Consider the following 17,693-nt stretch of genomic DNA (forward strand, 5'->3'; position numbering starts at 1 on the left):
ATTGCGTTTATTTTGTACTGACATGTTTGCCCGCATTGCATTTATTTTATACTGACATGTTGCCTATTGCTTTTATTTTCTGGTGTCCGGGGTAACTGTTACTGCATTTATTATTTAATGGTCATAGATGGCTATGTTTGCTGCTTTGTGGTTACGGTATACTATTAGCATCACACAGTTTCTGCACACCCATGATACAAAGTCTCGTTTGTCCACATCATGGCGTAAACACTGCTTTCTTATGCCTCGCTGTTACATCATTACGTTAGCTCCGCCCATACAATGTCATGGCCACGCCCATTTTTTCGACGCGGCGCGCTGCGCGCGCCGCAGCCCCCCTCCCCCGGTCTTCGCCGCTGCGTGCTCCTCACTCCTTCCCACTTTTCGCCGCGGCGCGCTGCATCCTGTTTTTTATCATCCTACAAGTTCCAAAAGCTATTCTAATGTGTTCTGGCTTACTGCAGCACTTTCTGCTATCACAGTCTCTGTAATAAATCAATGTATCTTTCCCCTGTCAGACTTGTCGGCCTGTGTCTGGAAGGCTGCCAAGTTCTTCAGTGTTGTGGTTCTGCTATGAACTCCCCGTTCCAGGCCCCTCTATGCACACTGCCTGTGTATTATTTAGATTAGGGCAGCTTCTCTCTTCTCTCTTATCTTTTACAAGCTGGATAAATCGTCCTCTGAGCTGGCTGGGCTTTCACATACTGAAGAATTACAGACAAGGGCAAAGCTGTTTGCAGGAGAAAAACGAGCAGCCTGAAACTTCAGTGCATGAGAGATGCAGGGGGAAAGAAACACACAAATGATCTCTTGAGATTCAAAAGGAAGGGTGTATACAGCCTGCTTGTGTATGGATGTATTTTCTATGTGTGGACATACTGTACATCAACCTACTTCCTGTTTTGGTGGCCATTTTGTTTGTTTATAAACAAACTTTTTAAAACTGTTTTTAACCACTTTTAATGCGGCGGGGAGCGGCGAAATTGTGTCAGAGGGTAATAGGAGATGTCCCCTAACGCACTGGTATGTTTACTTTTGTGCGATTTTAACAATACAGATTCTCTTTAAAGTGAGAGACTGCACTGAAAAGGAGGCCCCATAGGTAAGGCTTAAAGCTATCCCAGGCCAGAGCAGTATTCCTTTTATCTCTGTGTGTATAATAGGATTCAAGTTTGTCTATTAGCCAGTCCTTTGAGGTACACAAGTAAAGCCAGAAAGGGTTACATTTCCAGATGTAACTGGTAGGGTAATCATACCATAGTACAGATAAGTGAATTGGTGAGTGATATGAGGTTATGCCTGGTACACACCGTGCAATTTCCTGTCAGATAGACAGGTTGAAGTGATTATTTCTGACAGGTCCGATCTGATTTCCGATTGTTTTTCCTATCACGCTTATACAAAATTGACCAGAAAAACGATCGGAAATCAGACTGAACTTGTTGTAAATAATTACTTTGGCCCATCTATCTGACAGGAGATTGCATGGTGTGTACCAGGCATAATGCTAGATACACACAATAATATTTTCTGGCAGATTTACTGTCAGATCAATTTTCCAACATGCCCGATCTGATTTCCAATTGTTTATTAATCATTTTTTTCCATAACAGTGAACGGAAAATCTATGTGAAATCAGATCAGACCTGTCAGGAATAAGCACCTGGACAGGACTATCCTGACTATCCTGACTGACTATCTGACAGGAAATTGCATGGTGCGTACCAGGTATAAGTCTTGGTAGGAAATCTACTGATTCTACCAGAGGAAAGGGATATAACCATGATTCAAGAGCTATACTGCAAAGATTGAAAAAGATTGGAAGAAGAAATGATATAGATTGACTCAGGAAAAGGAATTTGTATCCGTGTAAATACAAGGGGGAGTTTCTGATCAATATGAAAGAATGTTTTATGCATAAGGAGGTGGACCGATGCTCGGCCCGCCCAGCCATTTGTTAAGATAAGAAGGCCGTCACTGCACTATCCCACAACCCTCTACTGCTTTGAGAAAGCCCCGGTGGGAGGGGCGAAACGCGTCAGCAGGAGGGAGGAACAGGAGTGAGCGCTCACGTGACCCCAAGCCGGCTGGAGACACGAACGCATGCGCAAGAGCAGCAGGTTACCGAGGGAGCCCCGCGGACCAGTAAGGACAAAGTCTGGACGCCAGCACAGCCGAGATGGTGATGGCAGAAGCTCGCTGTATCAAGCTTGAGCACTGCTGAAAGCTGGGATACATCAGCCGAACCTTGGAGCGGGAGGCTCCTTCCCTGGAACCGAAGGTCTCAATACAAACGGGAGCAGTGAGTAAATGTATGACAGCTTGGCGTCAGCCATACACGCTAAATCTATCTCCCAGCTACAGCCCCAACGCAATGCACTGGTTACCTTATTGAGCAATACTTCAACATCGTAGACCTAGATTGTTACAGTTGTTGATACACGGAATCCGTATTGTCCGGAATTGAGAGACAGTTTGGTATCACTCCTGCACACAGGTCTTATACACGGAATATGCCCACTAGTAACTATGCACAAAGTGTTCATCAACTGCTGTTAACTACATCATTTTGAGTACCTACGTTTTTGTTGCAGCTGCTTTTTGAGGCCTCTGAGGTGTGCGTCGGTGGCGAGTCCACACATGGTCAGACCAGGACGGTGGCAGACACCATATGCATAAGCTGAGGCTGGGCGATGGTGTTGTGCATTGACTGCATGGTGACCAGTGGAACATTGTAAGGGAGCGCTCCCTCCTGTTCTTATGTGGTTTTAATGTGTTTTAATGGAGTTTACCCAGCTGTGGATTGATTCATCCTTTTGTACCAATAAAGATTGTTTTATGCACATGTAGGACTCTCTGGATTTATATATTTTTGATTCTACCAGAGGCAGCAAATTGTGAGGGACTAGAAAGTAGTCGAGCAGGGGCAGTGTGCTGTAGGTAGCGGAAAAGCAAGTATATTGCAGGGCAGAGGGGTTAAAGTTTCGCCAGGCTGTATGGGATACATGCAACTCAGCAATCAGGTTTGCAAAGGCAGTTTGCTAAATTAATGACTGCTGTTATGTCTCTTATGCAATGCAACATGTGCAATGCATAAGAATTGCAAGGAGTGAAGATTGTCACCGATGTGGAAAATACTGAGAACCAGACCAGGATGATGTTTAAGGTTTATTTGTAAATGTGCAAGATATTTACAGGTGAGCAATGCAATATTGGCAGGTGAAGCGAAGACACAGGTGAACTGTACAAATAATTAAATACAGGGGTATTCAAAGGATACTAAATAACCCAGAATATATACAGGTGTCCTCTGAATAAACTGGGATATGTAGAGCAACCAGTGTATATACACAATATTGTGTGCACACAAACCCGAACCAGCATAACTAATAATGACAATTAAATACAAGTGAAAATATATATACAAATATACACAGGCAGGGCCGGGCCGAGGCAGAGGCTGAAGAGGCTCCAGCCTCAGGGCGCAGTGTAGGAGGCGGCGCACAATTCATTCAGCTGTCATTCCCAATTGTGTTTGAAGCACAAAGAAATAAGAAAGGGGCATACATAGCAGTGACTGCAAGCCAGATAACTAGAGATTAAGGTGTTGGGGGCCCTGGGGCGCCTCTTAGTCTAATAGCAATTAGTGTGTGACGGCTGGGGTGGGAGGGATGGAGGGGCACACTTTGCTGTCTCAGCCTTGGGTGCTGAAGGACCTTGTCCCGGCACTGTACACAGGTAATATGCAATTGGAATATATATATAGTATACAACACAGTAGTGTTAATTTCTGTGGTGGGTCCCGACTCCTGGGCAGCATTCAGCATGGCTGGTCAGGATAATCTGGCTGTCACTGCAGCATCCAGCTACGGCGGCCCTTACTTCCAGTTTAGTGGCTGGCATTATGGAAGGGTAGAAACGAAGGTGTCCTGGCTGCTGTGGAGCAGTAGCAGCCGATGGATGGATGGAGCCGGCATCTAGTGAGACCAAAGGTTTCCCGATCAGAGCGGTGTCGTACCTCAGTGGAGCCCTGATCTCCTCGGTAGCAGTAGTGGACTCCACAAGGCCTGTGCCTGCACAGACAACAGTCCCAGGCAGCGGCAGGGTGGACAAAAACTCCAGGTCCCGGACTCCCCATGACCCGCACCAGGCTACACTGTACCACACTGCACACCTTCAGGGAGGAAAGCAAGCTGAATTGATGGGGAAAAACATGAAAAAGCCAGAATCCTGTGGCCTTGGCTGCCAATTAAGGCGCCATCTTCCTGATCATCATCACCAGCAGATGTGGATTGTGACAGCTGCAGGACAACGGTCCAGAGCTGAATTACATTTGGAGTTAAAATCCCCCATCCAAATACTAGAACAAATGGGTAAATTGGAGACAAAACGGATCCCTTCACGGAGAAGAGTGGAGGAGTGTGGGGGTGGGATATAAAATGCAAGTAAATTGATGCGCTTGTTGTTCAACAGGCCATGTATAAACATGTATCTGCCATTAGGATCCGATTTGAGTTTAAACTTCTGAAAGGGGAGAGTGTGACATATAAGAACAGAAACTCCTCTGGAGTATGGGGAGAACACTGAGTGGTACGCTGTCCCTACACAGCCACGTTCCAGAGCTTTTGGTTTGCTGCCAGTGATATGTATCTCTACCAATACTAGTATGTCAGGTTTCTGTATATTCATAGAATTTAATGCGATAGACCTTTTGACCGAGTCATTTAAAGTAAACCTGAAGCGAAAATAAACTTATGAGATAATGAATTGTTCGTGTAGTACAGCTGAGAAACCAAACAGTAGTAGCAAAGAAACGTTTCATGTTGTTTTCCAGTACAGGAAGAGTTAAGAAACTTCAGTTTTTATCCATGCAAGAGAGCTTCACTGAGCTGTTCAACCTAACTTGGGTTGAAGACAGTCTTTTTTTCTGAAGCACATAAACAACAAAGAAACAGTGAGAGATGGGTTTAGATAAGGTTTTACTGCAGGAAAGTTAAAAGGATCATTAGTTCTGCTCCGTTTTATAGTTTAAAATACAGAGTGTGATTTGTAAACTGCAAATACAGTGGGGTGCGAAAGTTTGGGCAACCTTGTTAATTGTCATGATTTTCCTGTATAAATCGCTGGTTGTTACAATAAAAATTGTCAGTTAAATATATCATATAGGAAACACACACAGTGATATTTGAGAAGTGAAATAAAGTTTATTGGATTTACAAAAAGTGCGCAATAATTGTTTAAATAAAATTAGGCAGGTGCATAAATTTGGGCACTTTTGTCATTTTGTTGATTCCAAAACTAGAAATGTCATGAACCTTCTGAACCTTGGCGGAAGGATCGGGTCCCGCGAACTTTCGCGAACCGCAATAGACTTCAATGGGGAGGCGAACTTTGAAAACTGGAAAAAATTATGCTGGCCACAAAAGTGATGGAAAAGATGTTTCAAGGGGTCTAACACCTGGAGGGGGGCATGGTGGAGTGGGATACACGCCAACAGTCCCGGGGAAAAATCTGGATTTGACGCAAAGCAGCGTTTTAAGGGACGAAATCACATTGAATGCTAAATTGCAGGCCTAAAGTGCTTTCAAACATCTTGCATGTATATACATCAATCAGGTAGTGTAATTAGAGTACTGCTTTACACTGACACACCAAACTCACTGTGTAACGCACCGCAAACAGCTGTTTGCGTAGTGACGGCCGTGCTGGACTGGTGCGCAACATGGCCAGAGTGCAGGCCGTGGCGGTTTTCCAGGCCATATGGTCACCGGGCTGTGGTAGCTCAATGATAGAACAACAGTGACTGTCCAGCTGATCAAATTTGGTCTGACCACAATGAAGCAACGACCTTATTATCTTTGGTGTGCCACCCCCACCCGAGACACTCATATAGCTGGCGGTCATTGCTTCATTGTGATACGCAAGCCCCTTCACCGCGGCAAGGTAATGATCACAAAGGGGAATGGGCCCATGTACATGTCTTTTGTTTATTTATTGCAGCCGCCCGCAGTGCAGCCAGAAAAATTAGGCAGGCATGTACACGCACCAGAAAAATTAGTATAGCGGCTGCTGCTAGCAGCGGCCTTAAAAATTCAGGAATCCGCCTAGAGTCCTCCTGCACCCTGTTGGTGGTGGCGGAGAAGGCAAGCAGCCTGCAGGCAGAGATGCTGTGTGTGGGGACTGACTTAGTCTTCGGTCGGGCAGTAGCCCTCCGGGATCCATGCCTCATTCATTTTGATAAAGGTGAGGTACTGAACACTGTTGTGACTTAAGCGAATTCTCTTCTCAGTGACAATGCCTTCAGCTGCACTGAAGGTCCTTTCTGATAGGACGCTTGCAGCAGGGCAAGAGAGACTTTGGATGGCAAATTGGGACAGCTCTGGCTACAGGTCAAGCCTGTAGTTCAAGGGTTCATCGTCGCTGCTCGCAGTGTCTACATCCACAGTTAAGACCAGGTAGTCGGCTACCTGCCAGTCCAGGCGTTGGTGGAGGGTGGATCCAGAAGGGCTACGGCGAGGCGTTGGACTAAAGAATGTCCGCATGTCCGACATCACCCTGCGATCGCTGGAGCATCCTGTCCTTGCCTGCGTGGATTTGGGAGGAGGATTACTGCCAGTGGTACCTTTATTGCGTTGTGCTGTCCCATCACCCTTAAAAGCATTGTAAAGCATCATTGCCAGCTTGTTCTGCAACTGCTGCATCCTTTCCGCCTTCTGTTGAGTTGGTAACAGGTCCGCCACTTTGTGCCTGTACCGAGAGTCTAGTAGCGTGGCCACCCAGTACAGGTCATTCCCCTAGAGTTTTTTGATACGTGGGGCCCTTAAAGAGACACTGAAGCGAGAATAATTCTTGCTTCAGAGCTCATAGTTAGCAGAGGCATGCGTGCCCCTGCTAAAACGCCGCTATCCCGCGGCTAAACGGGGGTCCCTTCAACCCCAACCCCCCCCCCCCCCCCCCGCAAAATCAACAACCAAATTGGTCGTAGATTTTGCTGCTCCGAGAGGCAGGGCTAACGGCTGCAGCCCTGCCTCACAGCACATCTATCAGAAGTGCACCGCCGCCTCTTTCCCGCCCCTCTCAGTGAAGGAAGACTGAGAGGGGCGGGGTAGAGGCGGAGGTACGCGCGTGAGGCAGGGCTGCGCCGGTTAGCCCTGCCCCAATGCGGAAGAGATTCCGCTCTGCACGGAGGGGGATTTGGGGGTGAAGGGACCCCCGTTAGGCCGCAGGATAGCGGCGTTTTAGCAGGGGCACACATGCCCCTGCTATATATAAGAGCTGAAGCGAGATTTATTCTCGCTTCAGACTCTCTTTAAGTGGCTGGACAACATGAAAGAGGCCATCTGCACAAAGTCGGATCCAGACGTACTCTCCATCTCCTCTTGCTCTTCCTGAGTGAGGTCATGCAAGTCCTCTTCCTCCCCCCAGCCACGAACAATACCACGGGAACGTGGAGCAGCACAAGCCCCCTCTGATGGCTGCTGCGGTGGTTCTTCTGCCGCTGCCTCTTCCTCCTCCACAGAAACACCTTCCTCATCATCATCCGAGTCTGACTCCTCTTCTTCCCCACACGACTCCTCTTCTTCCTTCTCCTCCCCCCCTCTGTGCTGCCGCAGGTGTTGAGGAAACATCTGGTTCGGATGAAAATTGCTCCCACGACTCCTCCTGGTGTAACTGTTCTTCACGCTCCTCCACAGCTTTATCCACCACTCTATGCACGGCACGCTCCAGGAAGTAAGCGTAGGGGATCAAGTATCAAGTCGCTGATGGTGCCTTCAGCGCGACTCACCAGGTTGGTCACCTCCTCAAACGGCTGCATGATCTTGCATGCATTTCGCATCAGTGTCCAGTTGTTGGGCCACAACATCCTCATCTTTCCAGATTGTGTCCTTCTACTGTAATTGTACAGGTACTGGGTGACGGCTTTCTCCTGGTCTAGCAGGCGAGAGAACATGAGCAGGGTGGAATTCCAGCGAGTCGGGCTATCGCATATCAATCGTCTCACTGGCAAGTTGTTTCTCTGCTGAATGTCCGCAAAGCGTGCCATGGCCGTGTGTAAGACCACCTGAAATGCCCACACAACTTTCTGGCCTGCTTCAGGACGTCCTCTAAGCCTGGGTACTTTGACACAAATCTTTGCACAACCAGATTCAGCACATGTGCCATGCAGGGTACATCTCCAGCTGTTGCGGGGTCAGCCATTGCTCCACCTCTTTGTTAAGAGCAGCCAGGAGAGCTGGTCATGTGTGACTCTCCGCTTTGAGGCAAGACATGTCTAAAATGGCGTGACACCGTCGTACCTGGCATGCAGGGTAGGCTCTGGGGAGATGCGTAGCTGGAGAGGAGGAGATGGCAGCACCACTAGAGTTGAACTGCCACTCAGCCAAGGAAGAGGAGGAGGATGACAGCGAAGAGGATGTAGCAGGAGGAGAAGGAGAGGAGGTGGCAGGAGGCCTGCCTGCAAGCCGTGGAGGTGTCACAAGTTGGTCCACTGCGCAGCCACGTACTCCCTGCTTGCCATCGGTCACCAGGTTGACCCAATGGGCTGTGTACGTAATGTAGCGGCCCTGCCCGTGCTTGGCAGACCAGGCATCCGTGGTCAGGTGGACCCTTGACCCAACGCTCTTCGCAAGAGATGACACCACTTACCTCTCAACTGCATGGTACAGTTTTGGTATGGCCTTTTGTGAAAAATAATTGCGGCCTGGTATCTTCCACTGCGGTGTCCCAATGGCCACAAATTTATGGAAAGCCTCAGAGTCCACCAGCTTGTATGGTAATAGCTGGCAAGCTAATAGTTCCACCACGCCAGCTGTCAGACACCGGGCAAGAGGGTGACTGGCAGAAATTGGCTCCTTCCACTCAAAGACTTCCTTCACGGACACCTGGCTACTGCTGTGGGTAGAGGATCAGGAACCGCTCAAGGACAGAGGCGGTGTGGAGGAGGGTGGCTGTGAAGGTGCAAGGGAGAAAGCTGCTGAAGATGATGCACCTGAAGGAGGAAGAGGAGGCGGAGGGTGGCTTGTCTTTTGGGTGCTGCTTTTCCTCAGGTGTTCTTGCCATAGCTGTTTGTGCCTTTTCTTCAGGTGCCTTCGTAAGGCACTTGTCCCTACGTGAGTGTTGGCCTTTCCAAGGCTCAATTTTTGGAGGCAGAGACAACAGATGGCTTTGCTCCGATCTGAGGCACACACGTTAAAAAATGTTCAAACCCCTGAGCCCCCCTGGGGTGATGGCACTATGGTGGCATCAGCAGCTGACATTCAAGGGCATGTTGGCTGGCTGTCCATAGCTGGCGATACATGGCGCCGGACACTGCCCCCAGCTGTTTATGAGGACGAGCTCCCTCTGCTTCTTTCATGGACTCGTCTCCTCCTACTCCTCTTTGACTCCCCCTCTGAACTGTCCCCCTGGTCATCGCCTCTATTGGGAACATACGTGGCATCCGTATAATCATCATCATAATTCTCCTGCCCAGCTTCGCTTTCCTCAGACACCTCCACAACTGCACCAACATCAGGTGCTTCATGATCCCCCTCCTCACACGTTACGTCCATACTATCGCCACCTAACTCAGACGTATGAGGTGGTGTAACTTGCTTAGCGCCTTCATCTTGTTGTAGCAGTATTGTCTGTGAATCAGTGATTTCCACACCAAATAACTCCTCCGAAGTGTCAAATGCAGCGGATGTGGTGCTTGTAGTAGCGTTGGTGGCTGCGGGAGATGAGGTGTTCTGTGTTAAATAGTCAACCACGTTCTGACAATCCTGGGAAGTGATGGCACGTGCCTTCTTCTGAGCACTGTACTTTGAGCCAGGGCCACACGAAATCACATAAACACAACCTCGCACAGACCTGCCGGTGCCAGGTGGCCTTCCTCTGGGTCTGCCTCTACCTCTTCCTCTACCTGGTTTGTCCATTTTGTCCATCTCGGGGGGATGCTAGGTATATGCAGTGAGGTGGGTTCACTGAACACAAAAGGTAGTTAGATGCAGTGAGGTGGGTTCACTCAACACAACAGCTAGGTATATGCAGTGAGGTGGGTTCATTGAACACAAAGGTAGTTAAATGCAGTGAGGTGGGTTCACTGAACACTAAAGGTAGTTAGATGCAGTGAGGTGGGTTCACTGAACACTAAAGGTAGTTAGATGCAGTGAGGTGGGTTCACTCAACATAACAGCTAGGTATTTGCAGTGAGGTGGGTTCACTCAACACTAAAGGTAGTTAGATGCAGTGAGGTGGGTTCACTGAACACTAAAGGTAGTTAGATGCAGTGAGGTGGGTTCATTTAACACAACAGCTAGGTATATGCAGTGAGGTGGGTTCACTGAACACAAAAGGTAGTTAGATGCAGTGAGGTGGGTTCACTCAACACAACAGCTAGGTATATGCAGTGAGGTGGGTTCACTGAACACTCAAGGTAGTTAGATGCAGTGAGGTGGGTTCACTCAACACAACAGCTAGGTATATGCAGTGAGGTGGGTTCACTGAACACTAAAGGTAGTTAGATGCAGTGAGGTTGGTTCACGGAACACAAAAGGTAGTTAGATGCAGTGAGGTGGGTTCACTCAACACAACAGCTAGATATATGCAGTGAGGTGGGTTCACTGAACACTAAAGGTAGTTAGATTCAGTGAGGTGGGTTCACGGAACACAAAAGGTAGTTAGATGCAGTGAGGTGGGTTCACTCAACACAACAGCTAGATATATGCAGTGAGGTGGGTTCACTGAACACTAAAGGTAGTTAGATTCAGTGAGGTGGGTTCACTGAACACAAAAGGTAGTTAGATGCAGTGAGGTGGGTTCACTCAACACAACAGCTAGGTATATGCAGTGAGGTGGGTTCACTCTACACAAAGGTAGGTATATGCAGTGATGAGGTGGGTTAACTAAACACAACAGGTACTTGGTATATGCAGTACTGGGTATTACAATGTGCAGCTCCCTGTCACACACACAGGTAGTCACTGAATGTGCTGGGCCGCTGGCAGTGGCACACACACAGTATGAATTGGCAAGGCTGTCTATGCAACACAAAGTGTCAGTTTGACACACAGAAAAAAAAAATAGATCACAAGAACAGGATTAGCTCTGAAAAGAGCTGTTGAGGGGTGCTATTAAAGCAATAAGATTCAACCAGGAGCAAGCTAACAAGCCAAGAGCCTAACTAATCTTTCCCTAGGAGAAAAAATCTGCAGCAGCTCGCCCTACTCTGACTACTAGCAGGCACACGAGTGAGTGTAATGGCCGGCGAGCCTGCCTTATATAAGGGGGGCGGGGGGGCTCCAGGGCTGAGTGTAGCCTGATTGGCTACAATTAGCCTGCTGACTGTTATGTAGAGGGTCAAAGTTGACCCTCATAGAGCATTATGGGGCGAATTGAACTTCCGGGAAAGTTTGCCTTCGCCGGCGAAGGCGAACCACCTGAAGTTCGCCTGGAGCCGTTAGCCAGCGAACCGTTCAGGACATCTCTATCCAAAACCTTTAGAACTAATTGAACTCAAATTGGCTTGGTAAGCTCAGTGACCCCTGACCTACATACACAGGTGAATCCAATTATGAGAAAGTATTTAAGGGGGTCAATTTTAAGTTTCTCTCTTAATTTTTTCTGAAGAATAGCAACATGGGGGTCTCAAAACAACTCAAGTGACCTGAAGACAAAGATTGTTCACCATCATGGTTTAGGGGAAGGATACAGAAAGCTATCTCAGAGATTTAAGCTGTCTGTTTCTACAGTTAGGAACATATTGAGGAAATGGAAGACCACCACAGTTCAAGTTAAGGCTTGAAGTGGCAGACCAGGAAAAAGCTCGGATAAATGGAAGCGACAAATGGTGAGAACAGTCAGAGTCAACCCACAGACCAACACCAAAGACCTACAACATCATCTTGCTGCAAATGGAGTCACTGTGCATAGTTCAACCATGCGACACACTTTACACAGGAGATGCTGTATGCGAGAGTGATGCAGAGGAAGCCTTTTCTCTGCCCACAGTACAAACAGAGCCGTTTGAGGTATGATAAAGCACATTTGGACAACCCAGCTTCATTTTGGAATAAGGTGCTGTGGACTGATGAAACTAAAATTGATTTATTTGGGCATAACAAGGGGCATCATGCAACAACGCAGCATCGCAAGAAAAACACCTGCTACCTACAGTAAAATATGGTGGTGGTTCCATCATGCTGTGGGGCTGCGTGGCCAGTGCAGGGACTGGGAATCCTGTCAAAGTTGAGGGACGCATGGATTCAACTCAGTATCAGCAGATTCTGGAGACCAATGTCTCCAGGAATCAGTGTGTAACGATTGGTGTAGCAACGCAGACGTCTGATTATGTGTGATCTGCAGAATCACCGATAATACAGATGCTATACCTCAGTGGTTCCCAACCTTTTCCGGCCCGGGGAACACTTTCTGACCAAATTTTTCTCCGGGGAACGGCGGGGGTGGGGTGGGGGTTTGCGCGACCTAGTGGACAGTGCCGTGCGCAGCAGGCTAGGGGGGGGGGGGGCTGGGGTGTGGCTGCATAGCTAGCATAGTTGCCCCAGTATAGGGAGTTTAGTTGCCTCAGTATAGCTAGTATAGTGCCCCAGTATAGCCAGTATAGTGCCCCAGTATAGCCAGTATAGTGCCCCAGTATAGTGCCCCAGTATAGCCAGTATAGTGCCCCAGTATAGCCAGAATAGTGCCCCAGTATAGCTAGTATAGTGCCCCAGTATAGCCAGTATAGTGCCCCAGTATAGTGCCCCAGTATAGCCAGTATAGTGCCCCAGTATAGTGCCCCAGTATAGCCAGTATAGTGCCCCAGTATAGCCAGTATAGTGCCCCAGTATAGTGCCCCAGTATAGCCAGTATAGTGCCCCAGTATAGCCAGAATAGTGCCCCAGTATAGCTAGTATAGTGCCCCAGTATAGCCAGTATAGTGCCCCAGTATAGTGCCCCAGTATAGCCAGTATAGTGACCCAGGATAGCGCCCCAGGATAGCTAGTATAGTGCCCCAGTATAGCCAGTATAGTGCCCCAGGATAGCCAGTATAGTGCCCCAGGATAGCCAGTATAGTGCACAAAAGGAGCAAGTTTGCCTGGCACTCAGTGGGGGGGGGGGGGGGTTCATAGGAAGGAAAAAGTCTATTGCACCTGTGAGTGCGAACTCCGTCCTGGTTCACTCCACTGTTAGCTTTGTGTGAGGAGGCGTGCTTCCGGGCAAATTGAAACACAACAATTTCACAGAGCATACAAGGCAGTCCGTGCACAGCTTCCCAAAATCACATTTATTTTGCCATAATTTTTCGCCAGCAGGCAAGAAACATGTCACATTGCATAAGACATATACACAGTGGATCGATCTGACCTGAGTGGAGGACGGGTGTGGGAGGGTGACCAGGGGATGAGAGGACGGCGCAACAGCCGTTTCGCGCCGGTGTGACGCTTGTTCACGTGCGTTTGTCCCAGGGCAATGGCAGCGTGCACGGACTTCCGAGATGTTAGCTGGAAGCCCCGCCCATCACGCTCGCCATTGGCCTGCAGTGTTGGGGAGTGAGTGTGTTCGGGTTGAGGGGAGGAGACCTATTGCGTATCATTGTGGGTGTGAGAAGTGATGTGTCCGCCTATGGGGTGAGTCTGTGAAGCAAAAAGGGGAGGATCGCCTGTCCCGGCGAATGTCATAGTGACGTGCCTTACTGTATTCAACAAGTGCCGAAATATCATATATAACAACTATTCTTGGGCTAACATGCCAAAAAGAACCATCCCTACTTCAAATCTCAGTGAAAGTGCACGCTATACCTATCAGGAAGACCTGCATCACCTCAAATAGATCCCATTGTCGTGACTATTATAGTCTCCATATGCTGTCATTAAAAAAACATTTTTATTTAAACGTATGAATTAAAACCACCTCGTATCCCTACTTAAAAACACTGAGAGGGAGGGGGGAATGGGAAAGAAAAGGAGCAAACGAGGTCTAAGGACTGATCTCTGAGTAAAATCCTTTACTCCCACTCACTGTCCTATTCCTATTCTGAGCCGACCACCATTGGTTCGGCCAGACCTGGGTGTCCCCCAGGATACTATGTCCAAGAAACGCAGAGAGAAGAAAAAGGGCAAAGATTACTGGCACACAGCCCACCATAAAGGCACATGGGGGAGCAACCTTACACCATAAAAAGAGGGAGAGTTGCATAAGACCAACGCCACCATCGGCGTCCATTAGGGTTAAATCAGGAATAGGGTGAGGGCGTACTGGACCAGACGGTACATTGGCGAAATGGTCTCACTCCAAAGGGGGAGAAAGGCGATCACCGAGCCCACTCTTCCCCCATAAAATGGAGGGAGACTATGGCCACCAGAATGCTGGTGGCACCTCTTGTCACATCGACCTCCGTACTCATTATACACCCGTCTCTCCGCCCACCCACTTTATGCAACATGGCTCTAGGCATGCCCATGAACACACTCACTCCCCAACACTGCGGGCCAATGGCGAGCGTGATGGGCGGGGCTTCCAGCTAACATCTCGGAAGTCCGTGCACGCCGCCATTGCCCTGGGACAAACGCATGTGAACAAGCGCCACACCGGCGCGAAACGGCTGTTGCGCCGTCCTCTCATCCCCTGGTCACCCTCCCGCACCCGTCCTCCACTCAGGTCAGATCGATCCACTGTGTATATGTCTTATGCAATGTGACATGTTTCTTGCCTGCTGGCGAAAAATTATGGCAAAATAAATGTGATTTTGGGAAGCTGTGCACGGACTGCCTTGTATGCTCTGTGAAATAGCCAGTATAGTGCCCCAGTATAGCTAGTATAGTGCCCCATGATAGTGCCCCAGTATAGCCAGTATAGTGCCCCAGGATAGCGCCCCAGGATAGCTAGTATAGTGCCCCAGTATAGCCAGTATAGTGCCCCAGGATAGCCAGTATAGTGCCCCAGGATAGCGCCCCAGGATAGCTAGTATAGTGCCCCAGTATAGCCAGTATAGTGCCCCAGGATAGCCAGTATAGTGCCCCAGGATAGCCAGTATAGTGCCCCAGTATAGTGCCCCAGTATAGCTAGTATAGTGCCCCAGTATAGCCAGTATAGTGCCCCAGGATAGCGCCCCAGTATAGTGCCCCAGGATAGCCAGTATAGTGCCCTGGTATAGCCAGTATGGGTAGGTGGTGCCCCCGCCCGTCCCCGCCGCTGTTATTACCTTAACAGCGGCCGCTTTCCCCTCTCTGGCACGTGTATTTATTCAAGCAGCGTATCTCCCGGCTGCTCTGTGTGATGCGGCAGGAAGCAGAGCAGCGGCTTCCTGTAACGGCGATACATATCGCCGTTACTATGGTAACCGAGCCCTGCTTCCTGCGCATCACACACAGAGCAGCCGGGAGATACGCTGCTTGAATAAATACATGCGCTGGAGAGGGGAGAGCGGTCGCTGCTAAGGTAATAAAAGCGGCGGCCGCGGAGACGGGCGGGAGGGGGAGGAAGAGGACAGTCTTGCGTCCCGCGGACCAAAGGTTGGGGATCGCCGCACGGCACACCAGGCAACATCCCGCGGCACACTAGTGTGCCGCGGAACAGTGGTTGGGAAACACTGCTATACCTGATTATGTGGTGATCTGCAGAATCACCAATAATGCAAGTATAGCTAGCAAGGTGTATAGTGCTTGGTGCAACAGTAACTGAATAGTTTTGCTAGACCTCACCAGAGGAGCTGGTGGGTACTATTAAAGAGCACCTCACCAGTGACAGGGCTCACTGGTGAGTAGAATGGTCAGACAGGCTAGGATCAGTAACAGGCGAGCAGGTACAGTACAAAATCGACAGGCAAGAGAGTAGTGAGATATCAGGCAGAGTTCAGCAACAGAGTCAGATGGGCAGAAAGACAGAATCGATGAGCAAGAGCAGGGTAAGAGGGTAGCCAGAGTCATACACAGAATATCAATATACAATAATACAATAATCCCAGTCTTGTGTGAAATCCCTGGTTTCCTCCCAGATCAAAACACACCGGATACTATCTAAGGTCTGAGCGCTAACACATCAGTATTCGCAACAGCAGACAGGTTGCGAGTGAAGACAGAAGGCTTTTGAAGCAGAGCAGACCCCACGGGCGCGCCCATCACCAATCAGCCAATCCTGAGCGCCGTGAGTCTCCTCTGACGTCAGCCGACCAGCCGGTCAGCTGACGCGCCTCCTCCCCGCATAAAGGTCCTGTCTCCGCGCGATACAGCAACCCTATGAGCAATGGACAACCCCATCCTCGGCGTAATAGACGCCAGAGGAACGGGCGAAGTCCCAGAGCAGGGAAGCGAGGCGGCTGCGGAAACACCCTGCGTGCCCGCAGCCGCTGCTTCCGTGGATGTTACAGTACCCCCCCTTGAGGCGTGGACTCCGGACACAGTCCACCAGGTCTGTCAGGTTGCAACCTATGAAACTCTTCCCCAAGTTCCTCTGCATGCATGTGACAACCCGGCACCCAAGATCTCTCCTCCGGGCCATACCCCATTCCAGTGAACTAGGTACTGTATGGAGTTATGCACCAGCCGAGAATCCAATATCTGTTCTATCTCATACTCGGATTCACCATCAATTACTACAGGGGGGGGGGGGGGGGGAGGAATCCACATGCACAGCGGGCTTCAAGAGGGACACATGAAAAGATTTAACACCTCTCATAGTGGGCGGAAGTGAAACGACATACGTAACATCATTGATCCTTTTGGACACCAGGTATGGGCCTATGAATCTGGGACCCAGTTTTGCAGAGGGCTGCTTTAAAGCTAAATGCTGAGTAGACACCCACACCATATCACCTGGTACAAAGGCCCACTCTACAGATCGTCTCCTATCTGCCTGCTTCTTTTGGGTCGCAAAGGCTTTCTTAAGATTTCTCTTGACCATACCCCAGATCTCTTTCAATGTTCCCTGCCACTCTTCCAGAGCCGGGAAAGGAGATGATACCACGGGCAGTGGGGAAAATGTAGGTGATCTCCCCGTTACAATCTGAAATGGGGAGAACCCCGAGGAAGCACTCTTCAGATTATTATGGGCAAATTCTGCAAAAGGTAGAAATTTGACCCAATCCACCTGAGCATCTGCCACGTAGCACCTAAGAAACTGTTCCAAGGACTGGTTAATCCTTTCGGTCTGCCCATTAGTCTGTGGGTGGTAGCCAGAGGAAAACGATAGATTCATACCCAGATGATGACAAAAGGCCCTCCAGAACTTGGAAACAAACTGGACTCCCCTATCTGACACCACATTTTCAGGAATACCATGCAATCTGAAAATGTGGTGAGTGAAGAGCTCCGCCAGTTCCTGTGCAGAGGGGAGTTCGTCCAAGGGAACGAAATGGGCCATTTTACTGAACCTATCAACTACCACCCATATGACTGTTTTCCCATCTGATCTGGGCAGTTCACCCACAAAGTCCATGGACAGGTCAGTCCATGGCTGCTCAGGCACTGGTAGTGACTGTAGTGTACCCACAGGAGTTTGTCTAGATGACTTACTCCTGGCACAGACAGAACAGGTTCCAACAAACTCTCTACAGTCGGAAACAATTGAGGGCCACCAGACACATCTGTCTAGCAACTCCTGCATGCGGGCAACCCCTGGGTGACCTGCATTCTTATGGGCATGAAAAACATGTAGAATCTTGAATCTGAACTGGAGTGGCACAAAGAGAACTCCATCTGGTTTCCCTTGGGGAACCT

This window comes from Hyperolius riggenbachi, chromosome 5 (assembly GCF_040937935.1).
Source record: "Hyperolius riggenbachi isolate aHypRig1 chromosome 5, aHypRig1.pri, whole genome shotgun sequence".
Lineage (NCBI taxonomy): Eukaryota > Metazoa > Chordata > Amphibia > Anura > Hyperoliidae > Hyperolius > Hyperolius riggenbachi.